This window comes from Pelodiscus sinensis, chromosome 7, assembly GCF_049634645.1.
Source record: "Pelodiscus sinensis isolate JC-2024 chromosome 7, ASM4963464v1, whole genome shotgun sequence".
Taxonomy (NCBI): domain Eukaryota; kingdom Metazoa; phylum Chordata; order Testudines; family Trionychidae; genus Pelodiscus; species Pelodiscus sinensis.
This window is the reverse complement of record NC_134717.1, coordinates 57,027,560-57,042,568: the sequence shown is the minus strand read 5'-3', so window position 1 is coordinate 57,042,568 and position 15,009 is coordinate 57,027,560. Positions and strand designations below refer to the sequence as shown.

The window sequence follows — 15,009 nt, the reverse complement described above, 5'->3', positions numbered from 1 at the left end:
AGTATTTATGCTCATCACTTGCGTCATGTGAAATGAAGTGATTAGAGCGATTTAAAAAGCACTTTGTTACTGAAAGATTCAGAGCATTGTGACCACTAGGAAAACAAGCTCTGTTCACAAGGAAATGTTTCTAATTCACTATTTCAAGAAGCTAGAGTCTATGTACAAGCAATAAAAGTTCTTGCTGTAATGCTCCCAGAGTCATAGATATAATCCTGTTTTAACTGCAGTTGAAGTCATTTGGGCTTCATAGAGGAATTAAGAGAAGAAACCATATGGCTACGTCTATATTGGCAAGTTTTTGCGCAAATACCCTTTAACGCAAGAGTTTTTGCGTTAGAGTATTTGCGTAAGAGACCATCTACACTGGCATGTGCCTTTGTGCAAAAGATGTGCTTTTGTGCAAAAGCATCCGTGCCAGTGTAGGCGCTCTCTTGCGCAAGAAATTCATGTTGCCTGTCTACACTGGCCTCTTGCGCAAGAACACTTGCGCAAAAGGGCTTATTCCTGAGCGGGAGCGTCATAGTTCTTGCACAAGAAGCACTGATTTCTTACATTAGAACGTCAGTGTTCTTGCTCAAGAACTCGCAGCCAGTGTAGACAGGTGGCAAGTTTGTGCGCAAAAGCAAGTGCTTTTGCGCAAAATCTTGCTAATATGGACACAGACTATTAGTGGATATATCTCATTTCCTTAAGCATGATGACAGCAAACTTGGAGTTTGCTTGGAGCTGAGCCCAGGCTCCATGCAGTGCTGCTGCTTTGAAACACTGCGCGCAGCCTGGGGACATCCTAGCTGTTCCTGGGCTGTATGCGGTATTTCGAAGCAGCAGTGCCTCATGGAGCCCGGGGTCTGGCCCCTCTCTCCACTCAGCATTACTGCTTTGAAATACATCCTCCTTTTTCTCTCTTCCCCCCCCCCAGCCCCCTTCTGCCTCTTTCTGATAGAGGCAGCAGGATGGGGGGAAACGACTAGTCGTTCACATCCTTAATGAAAACTGATTAGTCAGTTTTACTTTTGTCTGTGGACAGTTTGACTTTGATTCTTGTGTAATAGCTCTTGCCTCACAGATTTTGGGGTGCAAGGAAATATTTAAATGCGAAGATGTTTCCAATGAAATTTGAAACACAAAATAACATTTCTGCTTTTAGTTTGGTAAAACCTTGTTCTTATCATAACTAAATTGTAGCCTAAGTCATTGTGATGTGGTGTCCTGTTCAAATTTGATGTGCCCTTTAACGTTCACTATATACATATAGTGTCATGTTCTCTTTCAGGAAAAACATTTTTAGAAAACTTTTATTCTTCTTTGAGTGATCGCTCATGTGGATTCCAACTACTTGGAATGAACATGAGCAACACATGTTGAACAACCATTACAAGAGGCAGGTAATCATTTTTACATAAAATGTACATTTGTAACTTATAGAATGTATTAGGTTGTGAAATAACCAAAAGTTAATTTCTGCTTAAGTTAGGCAAGTACCGTATAGAGGAGTATGGGAAACTTAGTTTGTTAATTTGAGTAAAAGTTCAAGATAAGTTGGAGACAATACGATGAGAAAATTAAAGTTAGCAAGGAAGTGACCCAGAGTTATGTTATAACTGGTTCTAGTAGGGTGTTTTAGGAGTGTTGAGAGACTTTTAAATATTTTATTAGAGTGCTCTCTGTACCAATGACATGGAAGGATATCGGAGTAGATGTTAAATTTGTAATGAAAAGCCAATGAAAAGGCGGTAGAAATCTGAATATAGTTAGGGCCCTCCCAAATTCATGGCCATGAAAAATGCATCATGGACACTGAAATCTGTAATTGTATGGTTTTACCCTATACTATACAGATTTTGCAGGGGAGACCAGCATTTCTCAATCTGGGGCTTTAGACACAAAAGAAAGTTATTAGAGGGGATGTTGCAAGGTTATTTAAGGAGTGTTGGGGTATTACCTTCCTTCCTTCTGGACTGCCTTCACAGTTGGATGGCTGGAGAATGGCAGATGTTAACTAAGGGTCCAATTTTGCAGGCAGCAGTGCAGAAGTGAAGGTGGCAATGCCATCCCATGTCATCTTTACTTCTGTGCTCTGTTGGCAGCAATGCTGCCTTAAGATAGCAGAACAACAAATGACCCCTCTAATAACCTTCAACTCCTCTTCCCCGCCCGCCCCCCGACACACACACTCACAACTCATTTTTGGGTCAGGACGCTTACTATTACAACGCCATGAAACTTCAGCTTTAAATAGCTGAAATAATGACATTTTTAAAATCCTATGACCATGAAATTGACCAAAATGGATTGTGAATTTGCAGTAGGGCCCTAAATATATTAGTATTATATTATTAAATATATTATAGTATTTATAAGAGGATAGAAAAGGAGTAGCTTTGTTATATTGTGGAGTGTGCAAATTAACACCAAAAATACTGTTAAATTACAGGATTATAAGGCTAAACTTCAATCTGTTGTCAGTGATCTGATCATCGGTTGATGCACCATTCCTTATTTGCATGCGAGTATAATTGTTGCATCTGTGTAAATGGCAATTGTATGCACGTTTTACTTCATTAATTATTTTTCCATGAAGTTTGGTTCTGTCATTCCTATTATCAACCAGAATATCTAGAGCAGGGCTACTCAACTTTAGAAGCCCCAGGGGCCACAATGATACTCACAGCATCTGCTGAGGGCTGAAACATAAGTGTGGTTGCATGTACATGCAAATATATATATGCAAATAGCTTCTTTTACACTGATGGGCATGAATCCAAAGATTAAGGCAAGACTACACAACACGCAGGCTCCATTTGAGTCAGTTCTGCTGATATTAATAAAATGCAATATTGACCTGATTTCCACACATATGACAGCACGTTTAATGAGCAATGACAGTCCAGGAATTTAACTACTAAAATGCATCTCAACAGAAGACCACTATATTGATTACATTGTTGTTTTGGCTTCAAAACAGTCCAGGATTTTAACTACTAAAACACATATCAACATGACAGTGTGCTGAGTGAAGAAAAAAAAAAGGTTGTGCATTTCTTAACTTCGGCACTGCTGCCTCCAAACCGGAGTGCTCCAACCTACAGACAGGATAGTTGAGGGTGGCTGTCTCAACTGATTTTTGGAAGGGACCCACAGAGCCCAGGGCAGCCTGAGGGATTACCAGGGGATCAGGCAAGGGGTGGCAACAGGAGTTAGCCATCTCCACTCACTGTGCTGGCAAGAGCTGTAGTGACCCAGTAGATGGCTCCACTGCACAGTAACAGTGGCGCAGAGCTCAGCACCCTGGGAGAAGGCAGGGGGACACAACAGAGCAGGCTCCCGCCACTTCCATGGTTCTCCTCGGGTTGCACCCTGAATAAAATGGACACTGGGTCCTCGGCCCAGCCCAGGTGGCCTGACACCGCACTCCCCCCTCCCTCCTAACACTAGGTAGGGAGGGATCCAGCCTGAACGGACCCCAGCACCCAACTTCGCTCGAATGCCAGTGCAGACCTTTCTCGCCCCAGCCTCACTGCCTGACTCTGGCGCCGCCTCTTGCCTCGCTGCCTGCCTCTTACCTCTTGCTGCCCCACTGCTGGCAGGCAGCTCCCACACATGCGCCGACTGGTGGTACTGATCAGTGTAATCCTCACATGATCCCTCCCCTGTCACCCATCTCCAGAGAAACAGAGGCTAGGGACACCATTCCTACCTAGTCTTGCTAATAGCCATTGATGGACCTAACCTCCATGAATCTATCTAGCTCTTTTTTGAACCCTGTTAAAGTCTTAGCCTTCACCACATCCTCTGGCAAGGAGTTCCACAGGCTGGCTGTGCACTGCGTGAAGGAAAAACTTCCTTTGGTTTGTTTTAAACCTGCTGCTTGTTAATTTCATATGGTGACCCCTAGTTCTTATATTGTGGGAATAAGTAAATAACTTTTCCTTAATCACTTTTTCCATACCAGTCATGATTTTATAGACCTCTATCATATCCCACCTTAATCTCCTCTTTTCTAAGATGAAAAGTCCAAGTCTTTTTAATCTCTCTTCATATGGGACCCATTCCAAACCCTAATAATTTTTGTTCCCTTTTCTGAACCCTTTACAATGCCCGTATATCTCTTTTGAGGTGAGGGGACCACATCTGTATGTAGTATGCAAGATGTGGCTGTACCGTGATTTTATAAAGAGGCATTAAGATATTTTCTGTCTTATTCTCTATCCCTTTTTTAATTATTCTTAACATTCTATTTGCTTTTTGACTGCTGCTGCACAGTGAGTGGATGTTTTCAGAGAACTCTCCACAATGACTCCAAGATCTTGAGAAGTTGTAGCTAAATTAGTCCCCATCATATTGTATGTATAGTTGGGATTATTTCTTCCAACGTGCATTACTTTACCTTTATCAGCATTAAATTTCATTGGCCATTTTATTGCCCATTTTATTTGAAGTTCTTGACAGTCTGCTTCAGTCTTAACTATCTTGAGAAGTTTGGTATCATCTGCAAATGTTGCCACCTCACTGTTGACCCCTTTCTTTAGATAATTTATAAATAAGTTGAATAGAATTGGGCCCAGAACAGACTCCTGGGGGAGACCCCACTAGTTATCTCTCTCCGTTTGGAAAACTTACCATTTATTCCTACCCTTTGTTTCCTGTCTTTTCACTAGTTATCAGTCCATGAGAGGACGTTCCCTCTTATCACATGACAACTTACTTTACTTCAGAGCATTTGGTGAGGGACCTTGTCAGAGGCTTTCTGGAAATCTAAGTACATTATATCCACTGGATCCTCCTTATCTACATCAGTGGTCCCCAATGCGGTGCCCGCGGGTACCATGGCACCCGCCGGGGCATTTGTGTGCGCCTGCCGACAACCTGGGCCGGCGCCGGCCCCAGGCGCGCAACATGCACTAGCGCCTGGTGCGCGGCGCTCGCGCAGCTCCAGCCCCGGGGCACACGCGGGCGTGCGACGCTGGTGCCGGCCTCAGGCGCGTGGCTCGGGCAGCGGTGCCAGCCCCGGGCCCACGGCACAAGGCGCTCGGGCGGCCCCGGCCCTGGGGCACATGTCGGCGCCGGGTGCAAGGGCTTCCCCTCCCCTGGCGTGCCCCAGGACGCGCTGCCCCACCCCGGGTGCCTGGCGCGTGAGTGGCCCTGCCCCCAGGCGCCCGGGAGCCTGTATTGGTTGGGGACCACTGGTCTACATGTTTGTTTCACCCCCTCAAAGAACTCTAGCAGATTGTAAAGGGGAACTCATGCCTTCCTAGAAACCATGTTGACTTCATCCAACAAATTATGTCCATCTAAATGTTTGACCATTTTATTCTTTACTATAGTTTCAACTAATTTGCCCAGTACTGACATTAGACTTATCTGTCTATAATAGCCAGAATCCCCTCTAGAGCAGTGGTCCCCAACCCTTTGAAGCTGCTGGGTGCCAGGGCATGTGGCCGTTCGCCTGCGGGGCACCAGAGGGCGGGGACACTCATGCACCCGGGGGCGGGGCTGTGCATACGCCACACCCCCACGTGCCTGGGGCCAGCAACCCTATGTGCCACGTGCCCACAGGCGGGGGGGCTGCCCATTCGCAGCAAGCCTGGGGCCAGTGTCCTCCAGAGCCGCGCGCCCAAAGCCAGCACCCCCCAATAGCTGCGTGGCCGGGGGCGGGGAGACCAATTTGCCATGCTCCTGGGGCCGGGGCCCCCCACAGCTGCGCGCTGCTGGGGCTGGGGCTGGCTCTGGCCCCGCGCGTGTGCCACGTGCTTGAGGCGGGGCCGGCTCTGAGCACTTGGCGGTTGCAAATAAATGCCCCTGTGGGCACCATGGCACCCACGGGTACCATGTTGGGGACCACTGCTCTAGAGCCTTTTTAAATGTTGGTGTGTCACTAGCTATCATCCAGTCATTGGGTACTGAAGCTGATTTGAAGGATAGGTTACAAACCGGAGTTAATAGTACCGTAATTTCCCCTTTGAGTTCTTTCAGAACTGTTGAGTGAATGCCATCTGGTCCCGGTGACTTGTTACTCAAGCCACAACAGGTTTGGCATGTTACAACTCACTACTCAAAGAATTCAATTTAAGTGTAAGAGAAACGAAAATTATGAAATGCACTAGTCAAAAACCCCAACTAACCCACTTTGCAAGCATTAAAAGGAGTAACAACCCCCACCCCCACCAATGTATGTGTTGGGAGAGGAGAGTGAAGGACAATGTATGTTTCACTCACACACACACACACACACACACACACACACACACACACACACACACACACACACACACACACACACACAAAATGAGTGACAGATTTGCATTGCCAAGCTCCCTCCATCCCCCTCTCTGTGTGGAGATAGGGTACAGGAGTGGGGGGAGGACGGGCATCAGCACCTCCCCCCTTCTCCCTCCTACACTCTGCACAGCAAGCAGGAGGCTCCCAGAGTGGCAGCTCCAATGCAGAGAGCACAAGCAGCATGACAGTGGGTGGAGGGGCAACTCAAGTGCCAGCGCTTGATAGCTTCCCAGCCAAACCAGTCAGGATCTACCGGTTACTGACCACTAGTCTAACCACTGGAGGTAGGCATGGATTCCCGAGACCAGGATTGGATGATAAGAAAACAGCAGTAGCTGCTGTTGCTGTATTTGTGTACCTCCATAGGTATTGGGCAGTCTCAATTGTTGTTGGCCCGTGGATCACCGTTCGCGGTTAATGGGAGGGGCAAAAGCGGCATCCCAGTCCACCCTGCTTCCCACCATTCCCATTGGTCACGAATGACGATCTGCAGCCAAAAACAGCTGTGATCACCCAATACCAGCCAAGGTGCGAGTAAATACGGAGGTGGGGGTCTGTCAGGAACTAATCCTGTGGACAAGATCTGGCTTGTGGGCTTGAATTTGCCCACCCATGCCCTAGACTCACAGGTTTAAACTCACAGCAGAGTTGTCCTGGAGGTGTACTCCTCAAACAGAGAAACTGGTTACGGGAAATTGCAGGAGTTAGAATCTTACAAATGAAAACACAATTGCTATCTACTATGCATGAACCGTAATGATTGTGGAAGGTTTTATAAAAGTAAGGTTTTGCCTTAGTGCCTTTTGCAAAATTTTTCATTCTTGTCATGCTGTATAGTGGATTTTTGAGTGTCAGTTCATTGCCCCTCTCTACCTCCGAGATGGCTGCTTTTCATTGCTGCTGAGTGTGTGTACAGCCTGATGCTACAAGATACTGAACAGGGGGTGGAGTTCAGGGATAGCTCAGTGGTTTGAGCATTGACCCGATAAACCCAGGAATGTGAGCTCAATCCTCGAGGGTGCCATTTAGGGATCTGGGGCAAATCTGTCAAGGATGGTACTTGGTCCTGCCATGAGGGCAGGGGACTGGATGCTAGGACCCCTCAAGGTCCCTTCCAGTTCTGTGAGAGGTATATCTCCATATTATTTGTTGTTATATTGTAATCTCTTTTCCTGTTTGTTGTTCAGATGCAAGAGTTCTTAGTATCTTGCAGGATGGGACTCAGATATAAAATGCTTTGGAATTCCTTGTGTAGCAGAAGATTCCATGTAAGGAATCCAATAGGAATTTGATCAGAATTGATAATTTCACGTGCTGGAATGGCAGACTAATTCAAAGTGACTAGCAATTGATTCTGTTCCCATAAATCATGGTGGTAAAGCTGGCAGTTTTTACAGAGAGAATGGCCCAGTCATGGAGCATTCTTGAGGATTATGAATTTGAATTTGTTTAAAAGTGAAAGGGCATAAGAGGCTCACAAAAGATTGAATATGAAAGAGGAGAATCTTTGACTATTTTGATGAATTAGTGAATGGGAGTACAAGGTACATATTTTCCCCAGGAAAATGACTTCTCATACTGCAGCTAGAAGAAAATAGCTTTCAGTAGAAGTTATATTGTGTTTGGACATCATATATATAGTAGCCCAATGTCTGAGTCTGTAACCCTATAGCATTACAGACTCGTCTCTGGGGGGCGCTCTTGCCTCCCGCCGTGGCGCTCGGCTGAGTTCTGCGCTGCTCAGCTGGGCCGCAGAGGGGAAGCAAGTGGCAGCAAGCGGCCACTTGGGGTCCGCACTCCCCATGCAGCATGGAGCCCAAACGGCCACTTGCTCCCCCACGGTGGCCCAGTTGAGTGGCTCAGAACACAGCTGAGCACCACGGCGGGAAGGGAAGGGGGTCGGGGTCGTGACGTACATGGCCAGGGGGCGGGGCCGTGTATGTCACCACCCTGCCCTCCTTCCCCTCCCGACATGGTGCTCGGCTGAGTTCTGCGGCGCTGAGCCGGGCCACCACGGGGGAGCAAGCAGCCGTTTGGGCTCCCCACGGCTGCCCGGCTGAGCACGCAGCATTCAGCCGAGTGCCACGGCGGGAGGGAAAGGGCGGTGGGAGAGGGAGAAGGAGACGGACCAGGAGAGAAGACCAGTGTGGGGGAGAGACCTGAAAATCCCGTCTTATGACGGGCTACTTGGCTAGTTATATAATATTAACCATGAAACAATAAATTTTCCATGTACATACCTTTATTAGGAAGCTTTTGTCAATAGCTGGTGGGCTTCCTGCTTTCTAGAGTTTAGTAAATAAAAAGAAATTATCTGAATTTGGCTTGAGATGATATCCCACAATTAGAACAGAATGTTGTTCTCTGATTCAAAGGTTCAGTTTGGAATTCAAATTAAATGTCAGATGTTTAAATATTGACTAAACTGTTTATTACCCTAGTTTTCTGATAAGAAAATTTTAAAAACAAGTAGAGCGAAAGGTTTACTGTTGCCCTGAAGCACATTGTTGTGTATCAATAGGGTGTGTTCTTGGCTCTGAGTACAGAAAAAATTGAGACCACAGTTCACTTAGATTTGAAAACAACTTTACAAGATTTACCAAGGAACTGTTGTTGTCTGTGTCTGAAAACCAAATTTTTCAGTATTCAAGTGTTCTCAGAAAAGTGGTCCTTTGAGCAGTCCATCAGAGACTGAATTTGTAATCTTCAAAGTAAGACGCAAGGCTTTTAAAACAAACGATCTCTCGGAAATTTAATTATTCTGGTAACTGTTTGTAATCAAGGCAGTAGAGTGGGTGGTATTTTTGCAAACAGAGACAGTAATTTTATTTATTTATTGGGATTCTTTCCTTCCACAAAAATCCCTAAAGTGGGACTAAACATGACTTTCTAGTTTATCCAGTAGAGATTATTTTTTCTGAAATCTTAAAAAAAGGAACTTCAAAGAAACAGTACCTCTTCTAGAAGGAAAAATGTAATCCAACCAGAAAGACTCTTGGAGTTTTCAAAACAAAGCATTCATTAACTACATCCAAGTTAAATACATTATTGTTAAGAGCCAGTCCATGTTAAGATGTTGAGTCCCATGTAATCTTAGTGTATTCTTATTGTTAGGATTTATCCTGACAATGTCAGCAGGCACCCAGCAGGAATTAAAAATATAACCATTGTACACGATAACTAATCCTCTTATTAATGGCTCTGGCACTAAACACTTTCAGTGAGTGTTGTCATTTTCCTGATGCAGACATTGGCTGGGAGTAACAGGCAGTGGATTCTGAAAGCCTGGATACCAATCCCTACAAGTTCAATCTTAAAGATAACAAGAAGGGCCCCAGCCAGTAGATCCTGAATCAGAGGACATTGATAGAATTGATCTGTGTACAGGCAGTCCCTGGGTTACATGGATTCGACTTACATCAGATCCCTACTTACAAACGGGGTGAGGCAACCCCGCACTAGCTGCTTCCCCCCAGTAGACTAGGGAGACGCAAAGCTAGCGCCCCTCCCCAGCAGACCAGGGAGACACGGAGCAGCTTTTCTCAGCAGACACCTCAGCTTGAGAATAAAGGACTGAGGGAAGTGAGGTGTGGGAGAATAAAACTGAGCTCTGGAGAAATGTTTGGCTAGAGTTTCCCCTACAATATGTACCAGTTCTGACTTACATACAAATTCAACTTAAGAACAAACCTACAGTCCCTATCTTGTACGTAACGCGGGGACTGCCTGTACTGTACATTCATTCCATTCAAAAAATCTTGGGTACATGTATAAGCTTAAACAGTTGTTAGGCAAAGTGGTCTCCTGTAGAAGTGATAATTGGGAATAAAATAGTAGAAGATATCATAGTTCAGGTTACCTGCACCTGTATTCTCCTGCTGGTGTTCAGCAGCCTAGGCCTCTGGCTTGCATCTTTTGGGTTTCTTCCTTCTGACCAAGGTATTTCCAGGCTGCATAGCTCCCATATTATACTGTACATTTGTTGGCAAAGCGAGACTGCCCAAGCAGCCCCATTTGCTTTCTCTTTAGGGGCTAACCGTGTAACTGGCCACACCTCAGACACCACGCTGTTCTTTCTGTCCAAGCCTATTTGTTCTTATAATAAAAGCATTACAAAGAATGGAGATCACCCAACTGCACCGGGGGTCTGTCAGAAGTTTCCCCCTTCAGACCTCACAGAGGGGCTCTCGATCACAAGTTCGTTACAGCCTCAGTTTAGAACTACCACACTCACAAGGAGTTCAGTACATCCTTCATATAATTCATCAGTCTTTGACCTGGGGTTTCCAGAAGCTGGTTATTGGTAGACAATGAGCTTTTCTCGAGGGCAGCTTTAAAATGATGGACTCTGAGGCACAGATCATTTGCATTCTCCTTACCCCAATTATTTTCTAGGAAAGCCACTTCATACTTATCTTAATGGTGCTTTGAAGCTCATAATCCTTCCCACATTGCATTAGCCAAACTTCTAGAGTAGTTACTTAGAATTCCGCTATACCACATACATAGTTGCATTTTTAGAGCAATGAACTCTGAAATGTAATCCAGTAAGGTTTATTAGAATTGTTGAAGATTTGTCCTGTATGTTGCATGATATTGTCATATCTGTCACAGAAGAAATTACTAATCCATGTTACATCACAGAGTCAAATGCACATTTTTAGATAGGTTTCTGAAAAAAAATAAAGCAGGAAAATACAACCAATAATAAGCCAAAAGTTATATTCTAGTCTGTTTATACTTGTGTACATTTTGAGTACCTGAATTGACCTCAGTGAAATTATTATATTGGTGTACTGAGAGTGGAATATGGCCTAATCGGTGTAGAACCCAGTATAAGCCAGTCTTTGCAAAATGCTTTCAGCTTTTTCTAGGCCACTTCCAAAGAGCTTTTGTATGCTATCTGAAAAAGTTATTTTTAGATGGTTCTTCTGAGATCATCTTCAAATCAGTAACATTTGTTACTGTAAAAATGCCAATTCTAAAGTGAATTGGGCCCATACACTAATAGTAATAGCTCACACTGTAGAGGCTCATGCACTAAGCTCCTAAGGTCCCAGGTTGAGTTTCGCCTGTTGGCGTTACACAAGCAGCTTAGATCCTGATATTGTATAAATACTAATGTAAACACTGGAAATTTGGCACTCTGGGCTTGTCCACACAGCACAACAATGAATTCCACAAGGATGTGCTGTCTAAAGCACACTGTTGCACTTGAATTTGTCTACATAGACCCAGCTGATGCACAGTAACTCTGTCAGCAATGAGCCACCTTGAACAGAGAGTGGGCCACATGCGTGGCCCTTTACCTCAGAGGGCCACAGCTGCTGATTCAAGGCATTCCAGTGGTGATTCATGTGCTGAAAGGGATGGGGAGGAGCAGGGAAGTGTGGGGCTTCAATGTTGAAGTGCACGAGAGAGGTGTGAGGATGGAGGTAGCTGGGGTGTCCGCAGGCCACAGGTAGAGCTATGTGTTAATGCTGAAAACTAAATTGTACACCAGCTCATTTCTGTGGAGTTAAAGATTAAAATTTTCATCTTGTGCTTGTCGGAAAGAAAATGTGATAAAGTTTCTGAAGCATGTAATGTAGGCCAATTCCCAGTGTCAGACTCTAGGGGAAGTCCTAGATGATTGCTGCAAAGCTCCTCCTTTTTATGGCCACTGCTGTCTGAAAAGCACTGCCCTGTGTGTACTCAGTGGTTTATTAGAGAAACATTCTTTCAGTTAGCTGCAGGAGGACTCTGCTGTAACAGGAGATGCTAGTTTAGTAATCCTCCTTCTTTAGCTCTGCTTTGTATATGTCAATGGAGACAAGCAACATGGCACTAGATAACAAGGACACAAATCAAAATGAAGAGTTGCTTACAGCATTCGCTATACAAGGTGAGAATGTGTGTGTGAGGAAAGCATAACAAACTGTGTGATTGTGATCCTAAGCTGTCTGGAAGTATTGAGGATATGAAGCAAAGCACCAAAGCCATTCTCTCTCCATCAGTTACCAGGTTAATATGTATTTGTGGGCAGGGTGGAAATCCCAAAATGACCTGAATATTGCACCTGCGAGCTGAATATAAACCTTAACTGAGAAGTGTGGGTACTGATTAGAACACTGGCTAGATTTGGTTAATGATGTATGGTAGAAACATCTATCAAAGCAGAATTGCTTATGCTCTTTCATCTGCAATGGCTAAAGCTTGTATGTGGATGGGCACATGGATCATGAGAACTAGGGAGCCAGGACAAGGTTTTGGAACAAGGATAGTCAATTATTTTTTGTCAAGGTACAGGCAAGGTCCAGACTGCAGAGAAAATAACAATAATCTTTACTATATTTTAGAAATGTGCATCTGTGTGTCCATCTGAGAGTCTGTCCGTCTTCAAAAATGCCTCCTAAATGTAAGAACTAGGACCTCCAAATTTGGTATGGAGCTTCCTCTTATCATAACTTAAAGCAGGATCAGAGTTTGTGTGCATGGAATTCGATTGTTTTGCATCAAACAGAAGGGGAATGGTGTGATAGCAGGGGCAGTTATACTCGTGAATGCTGCCTTCTCCCTATGGTCAAGCTCCTCAGCCCTGAAGAGCAGCCCCCTGGCTGGCAGCACAGCCCCTGCAATCCTAGCCTGCCCCAGGAAACATGCAGGGGTATGCATGCAGCCCCCACTGCCCTGGGCTGCCTCCGAGGGACTGTACTATGTGGCCCCCACTACCTCTGGGCGGACCCCATGAAGAAGTCACCAGGTGGCCATGTCACACATGCCCCCGCCCCACTGCACCCCTGACTTGGACTGGCCCTGGTCAACACTGGGTAAGTCTTGTAGTAAGTAAATTAAAAAAAAAAATGGGGGAGGGGGGGAGATCTGTTCAAAAGCATCTATCTGGCTGGTGGTCTGGATTTGGCTTGCAGACTGCTTGTTGATTTACCCATGCTTTGGCACCTCTTCTTTTAGTAAATATAGTTGACTCTTGTTCAAATGCTAGAGCAAATCCCACTCATTGAATGTACAACTTGCTAATAAGAGAGGTGAATATTTGTCATTTGGCGAGGAGGCAAGACACAACTGGTAATTTACATTGCAATACCTTGAGAGTTCCCCAAAAAAGCAATGTAAACCAGAACAAAATTATTGACTGCAGTGAAGTATTCAGAATTTCTGTCAGGAGGCAAATAATTAGCTAATATTTTTGTCAAAGGTATTTTAAAGGCTTTTAAACAAGCAAGGTTAACTGAGAACTCTACTTTTCCCTGAACTTTGTAAATATGCCTTGCATAGTGCGTCCTAAACAGGTATAGCATGTCAGGGAAAAGAACGATGTCTTTGGGCTGCACAAGGGAATCCTTATGTTCCTGGCTTTTATCTCTTGTTACAGGGGGATGCTACAGACTTTACTCTGTCTTAATACAGTAATTCCTAGTGATTTGTCATTTGTAATGTACATGGTGAGATGCAGACTATATGGTTTTGTGTGTTGCATTTATCTGTACATACAATGAAATTATAGGAGCACTTGTGTATTTCACATGCTAATAGGATTGTTTGGAAACAATACATGGTTCTGGAATTTACTGCATGTAAATAAAGAACTGTATTTCTTCAAAAACATAACTTTATGCTAGCAGACACATGTTTACGGAAACCTCATTATATTTGAGCTAGAAGAAATAGAAGTATAATGAGACAAGCAAGAAGGAATAAAGCACTTAAAAGGTCACAAACATATGCTGTATGCCCAGTATTGTGAGAACTAGTACTAGAACACACACACATTATGTACATACATACGTGTAATAGAAACTGAACGAGCAGTAATATGGAAAGTTGGTTTAAAATGCCTGCTGAGTTACTTGGGTGAAAAATGTTTGATTTAGGGTTTTGGTTTGTTGCACATTTTAGGGAACATGTTTTAGAAAACAATTCAGTGCAACTTTGTTCTCCTCCTTTGCTCTTCTTTCATTTTCTCCTCTCGTTTGCAACTCACAGCATAATTACTCCTTCCAGACTGAACACCCAATCTACTTTACTTAATTTATTCTAACCCTGGCCTGTGTTCCCCCACCTTAATAGTAAACTTCTTCTCAAAACAGCATATTTACATATAGTACTGTATATTTCCTAATCTGCTTCACCTATGTGTTGCAATTAAGTATAAGGCCCAAAATGGACATATTCTATATAAGTGCATGTTTGATTTAATTATCCCTTTTATCAAAACTAAAAAAAAAAGTAGTTTAAAGCAGCTTACATAATGTAAATGAAGCCTTCCTTGAGGAAAGGTGGTATTACCGCTGATAGGAAAAAAATACCACTTGTAAGGAGTAGTTCCTGCACAAGTTGAGAGACATTTGGCTGATGGAAAAGTTTCATAACTCTGTTAACTTTTATTGCTGCTATAATCATGTAGCAGCTTGTTTTTATGGCTTCAGATAATGAAATCTATAAATCGAAAAACTCTGATCAGAGGCCAACCACCTACACCCATCTGCAAGCACGGAGTGTAGTTCTACTATTAGTGCTTGTATCCCATAATAATCTGATTCTTTTAAAAACATAATTCATTGTTGTTTGTAAAGAGCTGTAGGATCTACTTTAATGGAAGGCTTTTAGAAGAGAAATTACTAATTTATATATAAAATGCATGAATCAACTATAGTAACTGAAACAAATTCATAGTAATCTCTTTTTTTTTTAATTTCTAATTCTTTTTCTCTTGCCCTTTTTCTGTCT

The 15,009-nt window shown here is 43.9% G+C and overlaps 1 protein-coding gene and 1 long non-coding RNA gene across 4 annotated transcripts in view; both read left to right on the top strand.

Annotated features, from left to right (window-relative positions):
* Positions 1-15,009, top strand: part of TRAK2 (trafficking kinesin protein 2) — a 72,585-nt gene that overhangs the window by 31,549 nt on the left and 26,027 nt on the right. The window lies entirely within an intron of this gene.
* LOC142830221 (uncharacterized) lies at positions 9-13,153 on the top strand. Its single transcript, XR_012905270.1, has 2 exons — positions 9-12,166; positions 12,621-13,153. It is a non-coding gene; the product is annotated as an uncharacterized LOC142830221 (long non-coding RNA).